The following is an 18577-nucleotide window of genomic DNA, read 5'->3' as shown; positions in this document are numbered from 1 at the left end:
AGCTACCTCTGTGTAGTGGATGGTCAGGGCTAGAACAGAGGCCTCTCTGTCAAGTCCACAGCACAGCCAACAGAGGAGCAGTGTTTTTCTCACACACAGCAAACAACGACACACACTCAGCCACGCAAAGGCCGAACCAACGTCAAACAGCGTGATTCTTGTACGGCCGCTTTGAAGTCCAAAAAATTGGCCGCGACCGACCTGACTTAATACAGTTAGCGAAGCCTGATTTCTTTCTTTCAAAACTTGATCCCAATGAGAAGAAAAGGAAACTGTTTAGTAAGATGGACAGGCGAGTCATTCCTTAAAACAGACCACTCTCAGAGCTGACCTGGGGTCAGCCTTATTACAGCCTCGCACGCACACAAGCCATAGCACACACACTACAAACAGCCATTTGCTTTAAACAAGAGGTCACGGAAGACAAATAATAACATCAAAGAGGTCAAACTGCAGATGCGGCGCTTTGAAGGTATATCTCGACGGGGGCCGCCCTGAGTGAGCGGGCCCCAAATTGAGAGAGGATGGGAAGCTAGTCTTAATTGAGAGTAGTGGGCCGCTAATTAAAGAACCAACTGGAGGACTGGGTAAGAGGTCGACTTCAAGCAAGGCTGTGTTCACACAGATACGAGACAAAACCCACCACAGCAGCAGATCTATATGTATTATGACGCCGCCTTAACAAGAGTAACGCATGTTGTACAAAGAACGCAACACAAACAAACCCTTTGATTCCACAATTTGAGGCTAATTGAGAACAATGAAGAAAAAAGCAAACACTGGGCCGGCGTGTGTGATCTTTTATTCATGTCTGTAATCAACCAAATGATTTTCTCTTGGATGTGTTTTTCTGCTTCTTTCTCTAAGGGCACAATTAAGGGCAAGTCTGACCAGAAGAACTCCAAAAGCTCGCACACTAAGACGTTCTTAGATAATAAGTATAATGAAAACAAATAGCAGGCAACTAAAATAAACTTGTGTGAAACATCCCTGTGAACTGTTGCAACTTCTTTTTTCTTTCTTTCTTTCTTTCTTTTTTGCAGAAGAAGAAGCAGCATTTTGCCCAAACTAAAGTTAAAAGGCTAAGGACGTCTCAGAGCCACCTTCTCAATTGAGTGACTGCTGGAATCCCCTGAGCGCCGTTCACACTCTGCAGCTCTCGATGACCCGTCTGAACACGTTCCAGATGTCTGCAGAACCAGTTATTCTGTTTCCTGTCTTTCTTTCTTTCTTTCTTTCTTTCTCTCTTTTGTAACCCCCCTCTCCCTCTCTCCCTTTCTCTCTTTATCTCCCTCCCTCTCTCCCTTTCTCTCTCCCTCTCTCCCTCCATTCCTGCGCTCCACACGCCCTGCCACTCATCCGCAGATGGCAGAGCTGACACCTGGAGGATGCTGGGTAATCAGGGAGACAGCTGGCTGCCCAGTAGAGGAGAGTTGCTGCAAAACGCACATGTTCACACACACACACACACACACGCACACACACACACACACACGCACAGCACCAGCCTTGTGTGCAGATGTACACTCCACACTAACAGGCGTGAATTCCGCACTTAACAGCCCATGTGCTTCTGCATTCACTGACGTACATGTATGTTACTACTAGAACACTTTCGTAATACATAGAATGAAGGTGTTGTGCAAAGTAGATGGGGATATCAGTATCTTAGATTAATAGATATTTTATAGTTATTTTAACTAGCTGTGTGCAGGAGTGGAACCATGTTGCCGTCACTGAGGGTGTCACATGTGTGTAATTGTTTTAAAAAACATGGTTACTCTCAAATTAATGAACAAACTATGATTGGAAAATAAGCTATTGAAGTTTTTGTTTTGCATATGTTGGAGTGTGTTTTTCTCTGATGTAAAACATAACTATGAAACACGGCTGACTATCAGTGTTATCAGTTAATGCTTGTTGGCAGGTGAGTATCATGAATTTAATCTGAACCATAATACTTGGCCCTGGTATAATTCCACAGAAATGAAGAGTAAGAGAAAAGAAGAAAAAAAGATTTTGGAAGCAGAAGAACTGCATCATTGGGACAGCACTCAAAGAGATCCATAAAGACAAGACATTTTCTCAGACATTAAGCCAACAATAACAGCACACACTTTTGTTCGTTCTCCTTTGCATGCACAATTAAAAACCCTTTTAGTTTTATTTTGCTGTATTTTCACGTCCCACATGCCTGGTCCAAAGTATTGCTCTTCTCATCCACCTCTGAGGGGGGAGCTGGAGGGGAAGGGGGGGAGCTGACATAAAACTACGCTAGGCCCCTCCTGACAACTGGAACAAACAGCTACCTTTTTGTCCTACTGTCCAAAACAGCTGTAAAATGCCACATGTTACCATTCCGTTAAAAAGAAAAGTCTGTGACATCATAGCTTGACAGATAGTAACAAGAGAGGAGGTAAGAGATATGGTATGGCAGTATATTAAGAGCCAGGGCCTTTGCACCTGCACAATGAATGCACACATTCAACCACGCAACAAAATATGCACAGTCCCAAATGTTGTCTTGTTGCAGCTGTCAATGCCACTTGTGCAGAGCGCGCGGACACACTGTGAGTTTAGAACAATGGAACTCTATGAAACAGAAGCTCTCTCAATGAGCTTAGCACCACATGAGGCTCCGTGCTGCCACTTCCACGTTTTGCACCATACGAAACGGAGTGCACCGTAGCTTCCAGCTAATCATATGGGCAATTAAACCAGAATTAGGTTCACTTGACCCATAAATGATGAGCTTATAGCACACGTTGACTATCAGAGGACCACTGGCCATCTTGTACAGGCCTAGTCATGTATCTGTTGTTATTTCTTTGTGTTGACTTTGTGTTCTGCAAGCAAGCAACTTATATTCCTGGTAGTATTGAGCTGTTATTTCACCGCATTTCACACTTGTCAAACTTGAGTCTTCTGAGGTTTCACACCAGATTTAGTCGTTTTTTCGGGTGTAGGACGATGTTCATACTTGCGGTGGGGCTTAGCGCTGCTGAAACACTTGCTTAAGGTGGTTTAAAGATAATGTTTCAATATGAATGTTTTTGCGGTTCTGTCGATCAAAACGTCAGTGTTGCAGATATTCACGTGGGTGGGCAAAAAGTGTTCCTCCTTTAATGAGTGGAACAAGGGAAGGGGATGTTTGCATGAGTGGAAAAGCCTTTGTGTTGCCCTTCACAAAAGAGACCTAGGTGAACATTACAGAGGCTTAAGTGACAACATGTATTCTCTCTCCCCAGTCGCTGTTAACATGAAATATCACTAAGGTAAAAGGGTGGAGAGAGAGAGAGAGAGGAGGAGGGTTTGCAGGGGCAAGCGCCAGCACATACATCTAAACCTCGCCCCTCCGCTCGCCTCTAGCCTTAGGAGATTACATTATGGGCTCTCGCCATTGTCCCGCGTCTTCAAGACAAAGCCTGTTGCACTGTGCAAACAGCGCGCCTTGGAAAAGATTGTAAAAACAAGAGGTGAATGTCAAAGGCAGAAGTGAATAGGATCTGTGGCTGCTTTTGTTAAACGGGGAAGGTATGCACAAACACACCGCTGCGTGACAGAGAAGAAAGAAGGGCCTTGTGAGGGGAAAGAGACGGAAAAAAGTTTGCAGCGTCTTCACATGAAAAGACCAATATACCGTGAGAAGTCCCTCTGCCCTGCCTGACTCCTGCCTCTATAGAACAAGCCCTCCACAAGTATTTGGTTGAAAGACCCCCAAGACACACACAAAAGGCATCACGCTAAAGACAAAACACACCGGCCTGGAAAGATGACCTATGGCTGCATGGAGGAAAAGGGTTTTCCGGGATATGGAAAAACATTACAGATTGAAATACATCTTGTTAGTTAAAATGAAAGTAAGTACAAAATAACATATTCATCAATTTGCTGCAGAGCAATTTCATATAAATGAAGACAAGTCAATCCCTGCTAAGCGTCAACCCTCCCACCCTGTGTGACCTATGGCTGCACGGGGGAGAAGGCTTTTTTCAGGATATGAAAACGGCTTGAAAAACTTCTTTGTATGGAGTAAAAAAAATTTAAAAAAATCACAGAATGTCGTATTACTCAAGAAACTGATTTTTTTTCTCAGGAGCAATATCATTTATATGAAGACATGTGTCAGCCCCTGCTAAAGCCTATACGCCGTCCCAGCCCCAAGTCAACCTTGTCACGACCCAAACAAGGCTTTAACTGTCAGGGCCAATAATGAGCGCGACCCTCGGCTCCCTCTAATTTACAAGGCCAGCGCCAGCCTGTAATTAATTGCTGCGTGCATAAATGTAAATGAGTCCACTGGGGGAAGCAAGAGGGAGGGAGGGGAGGAGGAGATGAAGAAAAAAAACGGCTGTCAGGCCAATATTCCAGCAGGGAGCAATCTGCTAGAGAGGGAAATGATTTAGAGGACAGCGCACAAATCTGCTGCTCCTGGAAACACAGAGAGGCTGAGTGTGAGCGGACGCTGCTCAGATGGAGGAGGTGGTCGTCAGCAACGGCAACAAGAAAAAAATAATGAATAGAAAATATACTGTGGTGGCAATAAATATCTAATGTTTTATTTCAATCTCCTCCTCCCCCCATATGTCTACAATTTGTATTCATAAGAGAAATCAAACATATAGTTTATCTCATCTGCCAGACCAGAGCCCCCCTGCCCCCCTCCCCCCCCCCCCCACCACCACCACTACACACCGCTCTTACAAGTTGCACCGTGGCGACATGTTTTTCTAAGAAATTAATGTGCATATTTCATTTTATAGAAACCTTTAGCATGATACATTTATTGAGGATGAAGACTTTTTCCTTTACTCGATTTTTCCCTAAGCTTTTTCACATATAAGCACGTTGCTGTTGCTGTGTGTGGGTGAGGTGTGCGTGTGTGTGTGTGTGTGCGTGCGTGTGTGTCTGTCTGTCTGTGTGTGTTTGTGTGCGTGCGTGCGTGCGTCCGTGCATGCATTAGTGTGCGTCTGTCTGTGTGCATGTGTGTGTGTGTGTGTGTGTTTGTGTGTGCGCGTGCGTGCGTGCATGTGTGCATACGTGTCTGTGTGTGTGTCTGTGTGTGTGTGTCTGTGTGTGTGTGTGTGTGTGTGTGTGTGTGTGTGTGTGTGTGTGTGTTTCTGTGTGTGTGTGTGTGTGTGTGTTTGGCTGAGGCAGACTTCTTGCCTGCTTAGAGGTCAGTTAGATCCAATCTGAGAGAGTGATTACACGGCTAACAGTTATTGATCTGATATCCACTAAGCAACATTTTTTCAGTCCTTGGCGTTTTATGATGCCTCTCACATTTTGTGTCCCGACTCAATTTGGAGTTGTTTATCGTGAAAGGCCATTATTTTTAAGGCTGAAATAAGTCCGGAGAGAGGTTGATTGAGTATATGCATTATATTGTGAAGCAACATTGACACGTTTACACACATTTGTATAGCTGTAAAAAAGAAGCAGTATACAGTACAACCATGTGGGCCACAAAAAATACTCAACAGGTATAGGCACTAGGCTCTTAAGCAGATGTTAATGAGATTAATCAAGCAGTGACTACAACCATTTATAACTTTTAACTGGATGGGTACTGACCTAATTTGTATAGGTCAACAGGTGTCCTAGGACTCTTTACATTCAAGTGTTTGGGTTAGATCAAATTGGTCGGATTGTATATTTTTTTTTAAATGATCTTTAGCAAAAGTCAAGGAGTTGCATAACGACAATGAGCGCGTACAATCAAAGGGAGGAGAGGCAGAATAAATATGTAATCATTCATGGCGGCAACAATAGCAGCTCTCATTCATAAATCTCCTGCACAAAAGGAACGCTGCTTAACTCTCTCCTTTGTGTGCGCCACGAACAAACAGGCACAGTAACCATTGTGCATTCAGACCTGCGCAAATGTGAGGAAAACACACACACGTGAAATCCACAATGTATAGGTCAAAGCATAGTGACACTTTAAGACACATGCACGCACACACACATATGAACACAGCGGACCCCGGGCAGCCACAATAGCGTCTTTATGACATAAGCTCCTTTTCACTACACCGCTTTACAAAAGCGAATGAGATTTTTCCTACAGCAGGCCTCCAGCAATAACAATTGACATCACAGGCCGGTCTACGTATGTTTCCCATATTACAACAGGGAGACACAGTGTAAGATCCCGGAGAATGAGACTAAACAGCTTGCTGAGGCAGCGCTTTTCCCTCAGCCCTTCCTTCAGGGAACCATCCAGTTGAGGCACTGTGGCAAAGTGCCATTTGATTTTGTTACACACCGGCTGCCTGCCAGCCAAGACAACTGAACTACAGTACCTCTGACAATATACAGCAGCTCAATTGACCCGATTGGTTGTTTTCCCCACTGTGTAGTGTCAGCTGAGGTCTGTCAAGTCTGCTACCGAAAACATAATGTTTAAATTAGACACACGAATCAGCCCAACAGGTGGGTCCCATGAAGAGCCTGTGATTCTCTTTAGCTGGACACACAGCTAGCACAGGGCTGCTACATTTTGCATTAAAGGTGGAGTCAGCGATTTTGAAGCACAGTATTTGTTAAAATCAGTGAATATATCCTCATGAGACCCTACCTGTCCGTACCGTGTGTGCGCTGAAAACATATCTGTTGTTAATATACAGCCTATAGGCTCAGTAAACTGGTATGTAAGCAAAAGATATAAGGAAAGAAGGGGGACCCACTTGCAGCTATAGCAATATGCCCGTATACAGAGCCTAGGCTGTGTGCTAAGACCATAATTGTTTAAAGTGCCTACAGGTAGCTGATCCTGAGGAGGATATTCACAGATTTTGACAACAAGCTGTCTCCACCTTTAAATGCCAATTGACCTGATTGGTTGTTTTTCCCACTGAAGTGTCAACTCAGGCCTGTCAAGTCTGCTTCCCAAACACGCCGTTCAAATTAGACACACGCGAATCAGCCCAACAGGTGGGTCCCATGAAGAGCCTGGCGTTCTCTTGAGATGGACACACTATAGCACAGTGCAGCTACAATTAGCACTAAGCAGATATCTTGTTTATTCCCGTGTGTGAAAGAAACCCTCTTGGCACAAATGTCAGCAGTCCATGGTGCTGTACCATTCTCATAAAGTGTTGGATGACATGGCAGACACCCGAATTCTGAGCCCGGGCAGCTTGATACCCGAAACCCCTGTGTGCCACTCCTATGCATAACCCCGTCATCACTGGACATAACACTGCACACTGCCGCTAATCCAACCGCGTGTACAGAACATATAGCATTCCGTGTACAAATAGACTATATAGTCAGGAGGAGCGTGTCCGGAGCATGTCATCTAGGAATAGGTTCCCATGCAGTAACCCTGGGAACCTCCTGACACATGGAATGAACCTGATGTGATGTGTGTCTCACACCAAGCAGAAAGACGGGCTATACGTTCAGAACTGTCCGTCAAGCGCTACATTTTCTATTCTGAGCCCAACAGTGGATAGATAAACAGCCTCCCTCATTCTCTCTCTCTTTCTCTTTCTTTCTTTTCTGTTCTCTCCATCTCTCCCAAACTCTCACCACCACCTCATGACGACAACAGGCCTCGATTAGAGACCTTCTTTACGGCCGGGAAACCATGGCAACGCCCATACGTATAGGACAAGCTGGCTGGCGACCAATAGGATTTGGGCTTTTCGGTGGGTGGGACCATGTTATCTTGGCCCTCACTACTTTAACCACAGGGTCATTTCGGAGGCCTCTCGACTCGCACCATCCGCAACCCTACTGCTGCCACGCCCCATTACTCCAAAACCACCACGTGTGGTAAAACTGAAGGTTACCCAGCCGAGGCAGTGACGCTTCTAGAGTTGGGAGGAGCAGAATCGAAACTACAAAAGCAATGTAAACATGGGCTCAGAGTGTAATCACGCCAGGCTTGTTTGTAGTTGTTTTAACTCTTGTTTGGCCGGATGAGAACAATGCAACATGGACTTGGAGATGGTTTATGCACCAATTAACCACTTTAACAGTCATAGGGAGGAAGGGCCTCGTCAAGTGCTGTAAAATAACCATGCTTTACAGATTGGATGCATACACCCTGAGAGATGTGAGCCTTTCTCAGAATCGAATTAAGAGACACCAATGGGTTGCATCATGGGAAATGTAGGTTTTAGCTCAAAATTCAGATATTTGTGCTTCTGCTGCTTCAATTTGGACAATGTGTGGTTAATGTGTGTCTCACAAGTCCCCCAACTTTATGGAATTGCTACAATAAATAGTTTTAGCGCCCCTTTCAATAGTACTTTAGCATTGTTTTCTTGCATTCTTACATTTAAACAAAACATGAAACTTGTCTCACAGACATTTGTCACTGTGGTTATAGACCATTGTTATATACAGGTCTTTATAACTTCTAATTACTACCGTACCCTGTTTACACAATGCACAATCTCTTTGTTAAATGAAATGAGTCATGTCTAATACGGGCGAGCTGTATCTGACTGTACATCCTGCTATGTTTCATGAAAGGTCTTGTATGTCTTAAAATGTGTGTGTTCAGGCATAGAATGTGTGTGTGTGTGTGTGTGTGTGTGTGTGTGTGTGTGTGTGTGTGTGTGTGTGTGTGTGTGTGTGTGTGTGTGTGTGTGTGTGTGTGTGTGTGTGTGTGTGTGTGTGTGTGTGTGTGTGTGTGTGTGTGTTTGTGTGCACTGTCCGAGCCAAATCACGCGTGTACTGTTACGTGTGGTTCTGAACTGTCGGTCTGAGCAGCATTCAGCCGCTCCCTCCAAACAGTCTCGGAGAGGCTTATAGGGGAAGAGCACAGGAGGCCTCCTCCTTCGCCACAAACATTTCAGCACATTTCTTTTTCTTTTCCCCTTTTTACGGACGGACTAATTTATGGTGGCAGTTCAAAAAGAAACCTGTAGTTTCTTAGCTACAGTGGCCCTGGAGAAAACAGAATTATTATTAACCTTTGTCAACAGTAGATAAAGACATGTCCATCAGATTCACCAGCGTAGCACATGTGAGTGATTCGTGCAACATTAACAACAGTCCCTCATCAAATCCTAGAGCAAATAATTTCTTTTGTTTGTTTTAACATGCAGGGAGTGCCGGAGGGGTGGGGTTTATGTGTCATGACAATTCGGCAAGCGTCAGCTTGGCTGTTCATCACACAAAGGATGAGTACATGTAGCTGTCATTTGATTGTCAAAACTTTCAAGGTGCTTCTATTGTCTAAAATGAAACCCCACCCATCTGGTGCTTAAGCAGAACAAACCAAACAGCGATGTTTGCTAATGACACCCACTTTCCCACATTGACACCTTGTATTATCTTGAGCACACAGCAGGCTGTTGAAGAGAGAATCATGCAATGTATCTTACTTATATCAATCTATCTATCTATCTATCTATCTATCTATCTATCTATCTATCTATCTATCTATCTATCTATCTATCTATCTATCTATCTATCTATCTATCTATCTATCTATCTATCTATCTATCTATCTATCTATCTATCTATCTATCTAAAGTGGAAGGAAAAAGGAAAGACCGAAACTCTAAAAGCTCCTGGACATGCAGACATGCTCACTAGCCATTTCCCTGTTCTGTAAACTCATCAGTAGCACACAGCAGTGTAATTGCCAAAGCATCTGCTGCTGCTGCTGCTGCAGTCCAAGACCTTGACTTCTGACTGACAGATAAAGAGCCACCAGAGCACCAGTGTCACTCACCTGGTCACCCTTACAGTGTTGTTAGAAAAATACCAAAAGCCTGCAGTCTGATTGGCTGAGATGAGGAGACTGACATCACTCTAATCTCGAAATGTATGTTCTCGAATTAGCAAAGAATTAACTGCGGTGGATTTTATTTCATGATTCCTTTTTTTTTCTCCAAACATTCTCCTGGCAAAGTCAAGTGCAGCCGAGATAGAATAGACTGAATTATGTCTTTTTACAATGATTTGGCCTCCTTTAAGTGAAACAATAAAGTTACAATGATGGGATTTCCATGAGCGAGCGGCGATGAATGATAACTCGTGAGGCTAATCTGTTTTGCAAGCAACATCAGAAAAGTATTTTTTTTTCTTCATTTTTTTTTTCAAATGCTGTTTGTTTCTTTGGGGGAAAATACTTGGAACAAAGGTCGACAGTCAGTATTCAGATCAAGACAGAGAGTTAAATCTACATTCTATGTTCATTTCTACATTATGAATTAAACTGCTGTTTGACTTTAAGTTAAAACTGTTCATAGAGTTGGTATCTCAATAGAAAAAATATATATATAAAAATGTTTGGGAAACTAATTGAAATCCATATATTTGCCTCTCTTTGACTTAAAAAGGGGAAGAGCATTAGGTTTTGGATAGTTCCTTGTGCCTTATAAACAGAGCCTGATCTATATCAATGTATTTGCTGATTGCTTCAAAATACTGTAAGACTCTGACAGAGCAGTTAATGCAGCCGCCACATACAAGATAAAGCACAAGTGATTTTGCTTCTCACCATTTAGTTTATTCCTATAACGAGTGATTCAACATGACAAAAGGTACTTAAGCAATAAGCATTAAAGGAAAAAAAACTCCACCCTGCGGTACCATGTATATACACGTATCATGAGTTGGAATTTCTGTTCCGCGCATTCCATGAATTAATTTGTATTGCTTCAATTACTGACTGAGTTCCTACGTTTCCAAAAAGTGACGCTCGGTGACGTGTGATGGGGGAATATTTTCCACTTGAGAAAAAAGTGAGAGAGCAAAGAAGAGCATGTGTGTGCCAAGTTGTTCACAAATGACAAAACAAACAGGAAAACATTAAAAAAAATACATTGCAGCATTCATCACTGATAATCAAGATATAGAAAAAATAAATAAAGCGATTTCAGTTTAATGTGGATTCAAGCCACCCCCCCCCCCCCCCCTGGTATTTGTCTTTCTAGGGCAGGAGGCCAGGAGGGTTTGCGACTGTGTTAACAGTGCAGCAGTCATTTGTCAAAGGCTTTTGTGTAAACCGTACATTTATAAATCTTACTCAATCCCTTTGCAGGTACATAATAGCCATTGTTAGTGTTGCAGTCATCAGACGACAGTGACACACACACACACACACACACACACACACTCACACGCACACACACACACACACACACACACACACACACACACACACACACACACACACAAACACACACACACACACCCTTTACGCCTGAAGAACAAAGAGTGAGGGATAGAAAAGAGGTATGATGAACTGCATGAACTTAAAAGGTGGAGTCAGCGATTCTGGAGAACCCTTGTTGTCAAAATCACTTTGTCAAAGTCAGTGAACATCTCCTAGTACCTGCTCGCACTGTGAGCACTGGAAAAAAATCTAGTGTTAAAAAACAGCCTAGTCTCTGTAAATAGGCATGTTGCTAGCTACGCTGGGCACCTTTGTTTACATACCCGTTTACAGAACCTAGGCTCTGTATTAGAACCAGATTTCTTTTCAGCTCATACAAAGCACAGACAGGCAACAGAACGTGAGGAGATATTGACTGATTTTGACAAAGAGTGATTTTGACAACAAGCATTCTCAAGAAACACTGACTCTACCTTTAAGTCACTAAAGTCTGTGCGTATACAGATGTGAACTGAAAAAAGGCAGTGGGACTCGGTGTGAAGGGAACAGCTGTTGTCATTATCGGAGCTGGTGTGTGTCAGGTAAAGCTCTCATTCTAAGCTTTGAAATTGGCTGGTGGGTAGCAGGTGCCGGAGAAAGAGGAAAAGGAAAGGTTAGCCCGACCATTGTAAGAGAGGAGAGAGCAGAATGAACACACGGCCTCTCGTTATGCTAACGGTCTGAGGGAAAATATGAGGAAGCCGTTTCCAAGGTTATGTGATGGCAGAGAACAGAGGAAGGGATCCACGGTGGAGTATACACCCAGCAGGGAGCACACATGCACACATGCACACCCACACACACACACACACACACACACACCTACACACACACACAAAAACACAGTCAGAGTCAGACCATACATACATCATGTACACTGTAAGGCCACCCAGTATAGATACACATGACACAAGGAGGACACACCACAAGACACACAGAGAAATGCTTTTATAAAGTACACGCCTAATTGTGTACAAGGACATGCATACATGCAAAGAGGTTAATGCACACTAACGCCAGAAACACACTTACACACATGACAAAACCATATGGATACAATGTCATAATGCACCTGAGTACAATTAGAGAAACACTTAACGGATCTGTCTATGTCCTAATGACAAAAACACAAAAGATACAAAAATCCCCATACACACATAATTGACATATACACAGACATAAATACATAAATACCACACACACACACACACACACACACACACACACACACACACACACACACACACACACACACACACACACACACACACACACCTAAGCTTGCATTGTGGTTGAGAAACGTATGGGCATCTGCCAGCGTGCTTCAAGTGCTCATTCTCCGGGGCCTCAGCCTTTCTTTTTCAGCAGCAACACTGCAATTTGGGTGTGCCGTTGGGCCAGAGATAAGTATAGGCTGACTAATATGCACTTAGGGCCCAGGGAGAAATACTTAGGGCTAAATGTTTAATTTGTGTTTGTACAACACATGTCCAATTTGGGGGCTGGTGTCTTTTTCAAAGAGCCCGACAACAAATAATTAGGACTCTCTGTATAGGCCACATGGCTTGAAATGGTGGAGAAATGTTTTTTTTTTATGTGTGTGTATGTTTTTCCGATGATGGTGAATGACAACTTTATAATATAAAAAAAGATCTTTAAAAAATGTGGATACATATAAATATGCAAAACTGTGGTCGGTTAGAAGATAGCAGGACACTGTATAAATAGAATAACAGTGTTGCAATTGGGGTTAAGCAAGCTCACAGTCACAATCTCAACATTGACATCAGTCCTCCGCCTCCTCTCATCAATCTCTCTCTCACACTCTCTCTCTGTCTCTCTCTCTCTCTCTCTCTCCCTACATCCCTCTCTCTCTCTCTCTCTCACTCAGCTGTAAAATATCTCAATCTTTAGTCTTTCCAGCTGCTACTTTGCCACTGAAGATTCCCCCATGACGCCAAACCAGAGGAAAAGGCCTCTGCAAAATATATGCAAACTATTAGAATAACGTGTGAGAAATGGATTGATTTCTAAGTATGTAGAATAGGGTCCTGAGGTTGGACTTGCATTGCATTAACACTAGCATGCACAATCTGAGGGCTTCACGTTAAAATAATTGAAAACAATTTTTTGTTTAAAATAAATGTTTTGTAGTGACTTTCAGTCGCTAAACTTGTTAGTTACTTAACATAAACACAATGAAAGAGAGAGAGAGAGAGAGTGTGTGTGTGTGTGTGTGTGTGTGTGTGTGTGTGTGTGTGTGTGTGTGTGTGTGTGTGTGTGTGTGTGTGTGTGTGTGTGTGTGTGAGTGTGTGTGTGTGTGTGTGTGTGTGTGTATGAGAGAGAGAGAGAGAGAGAGAGAGAGAGAAAGAGAGAGGGGGAGAGAGAGACAGATCTAATCAGAGAATTGAATTGCCTATATCAAATCAGAAAATTAAATAAAATCATTATCTGTGAAGGTACAGGCCGATAACTGAAAATGCATTTCATTTTAAACTGAGAAAATATATCTTGAAGATTTGAAAAAAAGACATAATGTAACCTGGGAAATAAAAACGTCATATTAAAATAATTTTCACATTCAAAATCATTTGAATTTATTTTATATCAACGGTGGATATTAACATAAAATTTGCCACGGACTTTTACGCACGCAGGGCACGCACGGCTGTTAATAGTGATTTCATGTTGCTGACTGAGTCCTTGTGGACCACACACACACACACACACACACACCGGCCACTGTACTCTGGCCTGTCCGCCTGTTGTCAGCGCGGATCCCCCCCCCCCCCTCCACACACACAGTACAAGACGATGAAGAAGAAGAAAAAAAGAGAAAGGGCTGCTGCAGGTCTCCCCTCAGACAGCCATGCAGCCCGGGACAATGTGCTGAATTGGCAGCCTATATATAAGTCTGCCATTTGGACACTCTAATGCCACTTTACCTTATGAGGGAACGGCAACCCGCAGCACCTGCTCAAAACAAAATGCCATAGGAGATCAACTTCAGCGAACCCCCAGCCCCCACTGCGCGGATTGTTTTTCAGACAGACACTCTCACTTACAAGAAGAGAGAGAGAGAGAGAGAGAGAGAGAGAGAGAGAGAGAGAGAGAGAGAGAGAGGGGTGTTAGTGGGGGTCTATAAATTGTTCTGCCAGTGTCCCAAACAATTAAACAACTTGTTGGAAATTGTGATTTAGTGCGCAGGCCGGGGTGGGCATGTCCAAACTGGCAACTGGAGGATCTGTCAACCGGGGCAATTATAACTCTGAATAGAGGAGTGATTTGAGGCGCACACACACACAAAAAAGAGTGAATTCGTAAAAACAATTAAGACTGATTCTGGGAAATTGCGCTTAACTCCACATGTGACAGATGGTTAAGATATAAAAGCGTTTTATGATTTTGTTTAAATAGCTTCACACAATAAGAGATTGACATCAAACAATTGTCATTGCTTTGCGGTTCCTCTTTAGCGGTTTTCGAAGTCATTTTGAGATCTCTCACTTATGCTCTCTATGTCGCTCTCAAAGCTCCTTATCTCTCGGCGAGCAGCGGCTTATCTGCGAGGTGTAGTGTGGCTCTAAATGCGGGGAAACACCCTGAAGCGACTCGTATCAGCGTTGTCCAGGCCGTTGTCCTGCGTGCTGCCTTGTCCTCCTGTTACCCCCCCTGTCTCATCCTCACCGTGAACCCGGGGCAAAGTGTGTCAAACATGGGAGTCAAACCCAAGCAGCTGATGGTCCGAGATGCCCGATAAGAAATGTGCCCTTACACGCATCAAAGCTCAAGTTTACACACACCCACAATTAACTTTATCCGTAAACAGCGCTGTCTGTCACTCTATCGGGCTGCACAACAACGATTTAACATATGAAATTGACACATAGTAGCACCCTTAAAGTTGAGAGAAGGAAGAAAGAGTGGCAATGATCGCACTGAAAATCGTGTAGTAAGTTAAAAAAAAAATAACAAGAAATAAACTCACAGGCTAAGTTCATGCCTTTCTTGCGCTGCTGTATAACCCCGGTATTGTCCCCCCAATAGATCCTTGTTAGGGCTCCCCTCCGAGTCTATTTTAATTTATGACTCACGCGCATTCTTGTAGGGTCAGTCGCCGTGACCTCCGAAGGGAGAAAGTTAACTTCTTGGGCCCTAAGGCTGCAGACGAGACGGCCCTTCTTCTGTCTCTCCTCCTCTGCGGTCTATCTTTCTCTCTATATTGTATTCCAGAATGTGTTTGGGTGAAAAACAGGTTCGCTACTGGAGCTGCAATGGAGCCGGGCACGCGCATGCAATGGGGGGACCTTCAAGCCTCATGTCCGAGTGAAGCGTGAGACGAACACGATTCTGGACAGAAGGCTACCGCTGTGTGGCCGACGAGGAAACTACCGACAGTGTCATCCCACACGCTCCACGGGGACTCACTGAGATGCATTTAAAAAAAGAGGATTTCCTAATATTAAAAGTGTGCTTTCAAATGAAAGTTTAAAGGCTAAAATTGTATTTTCTACTGGAACGCTTCTTTACGCATGATGCTCCACAGCCTCTGAATGTATTGTAATAGTTTCTGCTCCTATAAAATCTTTTTCAGGTGATGCAGGTCCGATGAACCATTTACTGTTAATAGTGCATGACAATGGTAAAGTGAGGGGATCGACATAGTTAAAGTCAAGTTATAACATGTGCTTTTCCTTGCACAATAAAGTTGCATCTTGAAATTAACCTTGAGTATTTCCCTTTATAGTGAACGCCAAATAGCTTTAAGTTGGAGAAAAAGTTGGAAGTTCATTAATTGAGACGTGTTCAGATGTCAGCTTTCTGTTCAGTGTGGTTTGCAGGGTCACAGATTTAATGTTCTAATTGATTTTAATTTAATGTTTTGAGCGTCACATCACCACCTCTAAGGGAAATATCAGTGGATGAAAATGATGCAAAATCTACAATTTTTAAAGGTTATTGTAACATATGTTTGAGGCTCATCTTGCAACCACACCTGGTTTGTGTGCTCGTTAACAAACCAAAACTTCCAATAATGTGTGTCAGATAGAGTACGCGAGTAACAATAATTAATAATAATTAAATAACAAGTATTGGTCATTGCTCATGGTTTTATGATATTCACAGGTAACGTTAATGTGGTGTTAGAGAGTTGGTCTTATTTTAAGTCACTTGTACCATTCATTTAAGAAAAAAAATACTCCACCAAATAATCTAGTTTTTTTCTGTGAAATCTCAATTCAAAACTTTTCTACAAACCCCTGAAAGTATTCTAGTTAAAGGTCTCCTATAGTCTTAGCAGGTCATGTAGGGTCGAGCGGGTCTAATCACGGTCCAACTGCAGGTTTTAAAGACACTGATGCAGCCTGAATATCTGCTGCTGTCATCGCAGTTTGTTGTGAAACAGAGATAACCAGAGAGTAGTGCGCACACACTTTCAACTAACAAGCAGACGCACCGGTGCTGCCGTGCCCACCACACACACAGTGATGCAAACGCACTTCTCTTACCTGCATTCACTTCTTATTCATCCGCTCCTGGTAAAGTTGAAAGATTGTTTTGGGGGAGGCGATGAGAAAGAGTTTTTTTCAGCGTCGAGAACCAAACAAGAGAAGTCAGTTCAAACAGCCTTCAAATCCCGTGCGTAGAGTCACCATCGCTGGAGCGTGTCTGGGACTTTGAGGGTAACTCCTCTGTTCGCCGCTCCGCCGAGGATCACAACAAAGTAGAGTTGAAAACACTTCGCTGTCAGATAGAGAGAGAGAGGCGATACCGAGACGTCACTCGGAAGGATTTTCTTTAAAAAAAAGTATTATAAGTTATTATTCCCCGTCCGGCACTATGTGGAGGTTAAGTGAGAGTGCGGGACAGTGTCGGGTAAGGAGGCATAGGCAGGATAACCCCTCCTCTCTCTCTCTCTCTCTCTCTCTCTCTCTCTCTCTCTCTCTCTCTCTCTCTCTCTCTCTCTCTCTCTCTCTCTCTCTCTCTCTCTCTCTCTCTCTCTCTGCAGCCGTCTCTCCGCGTGTCCGTGTCTCACTTTATGTATGTGAATTGTCCATACAGAAATGTATTCACCTATATAGTAGCCTAAGAATATGTTGTATTTTCTGTTTTCTTACCATTCCTAATTTGAACTTTGAAAATCAACTCTCTTTCTCTCTCTCTCTGTGTGTGTGTGTGTGTGTGTGTGTGTGTGTGTGTGTGTGTGTGTGTGTGTGCGTGCGTGCGTGCGTGCGTGCGTGCGTGTGTGTGTGTGTGTGTGTGTGTGTGTGTGTGTGTGGCCTATATGCGCGTGCATATAGGCTATACACATCAACTGTTCTTGGCGATTACTATGAAACAAATAAAATAAAAAATAAAAATGGTTCTCTTTTCACTCTGGTCGCGTTTTTCTCAAAACCTTTTCAATGTCCGATGTAAGAAATCACCACAGACAGAATTGATAAGCGACAGCGTTGTTCATGGTCAATTCATGAACAAGAAAATAAATGCAAAATGTGATCTGCAAATGCCTCAACACGCGCTCATTCATCACTGAACAAAAACTATTTATTAAAGTTTAATTTAAAACCACATTTGAGAATCTGTGATTAAAATGTGTTAAATCTTTAAAAAGTTTGATTATTCTTAATTTCGCTCAATAAAAATAGGCCTATAGAATTATTTGAAAGGATAATAAGAAAGTGTCTGAGTTATTGAAACAAAATGTTACTAAAAGGGACTACAATCGCAAACGCAAAAACACTTCAATATCTCAAAGATTGTGTGATGCAGAAATTAAGCTCGAGCGAACGTCTTGTCAGAGGTGTGAGCGTCTGAGACTGTTTCTTTATTACGTTTACTCTTACGCCACCTTTCGGCGGTTTGCAGGCAGGACAGATAGAGAGCTCATTTTACACTGAGTGGTTCATAAACATGACCCAACTTATAGTCACAGCTTTTCAAAATAAATACATGTGATTAAAATAGAATAGAAAGTATAGCACACAGATAGATTTAATTTGATTATGATCCACATTAAAATTGTTATGCGAGACTTATCAATCTAATGAATCACGCAATACATCTCTTCTCTTTGTTTAAACTAATGATTTGTGTTCATGGTCCCTGATGGATAAATAAATAAATAGACTAGTTAACTGATGAATGAATCAGAGATATTCTGTTGCAATAGTTTGTAATACTCTGAGACCAGGCAGGAATCTATTATTGTCCACTCACCATAAAAACAGTACTTAGCCTATGTATTGGGTCAGAAACCTGGAAGACCACCATCATCAATAAGCTGCATTCTTAAATCATTGGGATCATCATTGGGATCTACTCTACTGGCCAAATAAAATTAACATCAACTTGAGAAACATGAAAACAATAGCACTATCCTACAGCTGAAGAGGAAACATTGGAGCTGGATTGGAACCAAGCAGGGCACTGACATGAAACATACACATT

General features: G+C 42.8%; 1 protein-coding gene across 1 annotated transcript in view; it reads right to left on the bottom strand.

Moving 5' to 3' along the window:
• LOC307250727 (transcription factor SOX-6-like) overlaps nucleotides 1-16949 on the bottom strand; it is a 103205-nt gene extending 86256 nt beyond the window's left edge. The window contains exon 1 of the mRNA XM_080027893.1: nucleotides 16636-16949. The gene's annotated coding sequence lies outside the window, so the exon portion shown is untranslated. The remainder of the gene's footprint in view (nucleotides 1-16635) is intronic.
• Nucleotides 16950-18577: the final 1628 nt, after the last annotated feature.

Source organism: Ammodytes marinus, assembly GCF_949987685.1.
Source record: "Ammodytes marinus genome assembly, chromosome: 5".
Taxonomy (NCBI): Eukaryota; Metazoa; Chordata; class Actinopteri; order Uranoscopiformes; family Ammodytidae; genus Ammodytes; species Ammodytes marinus.
The sequence above is the reverse complement of the archived record's forward strand: the minus strand, read 5'-3'. Positions and strand labels throughout refer to the sequence as shown.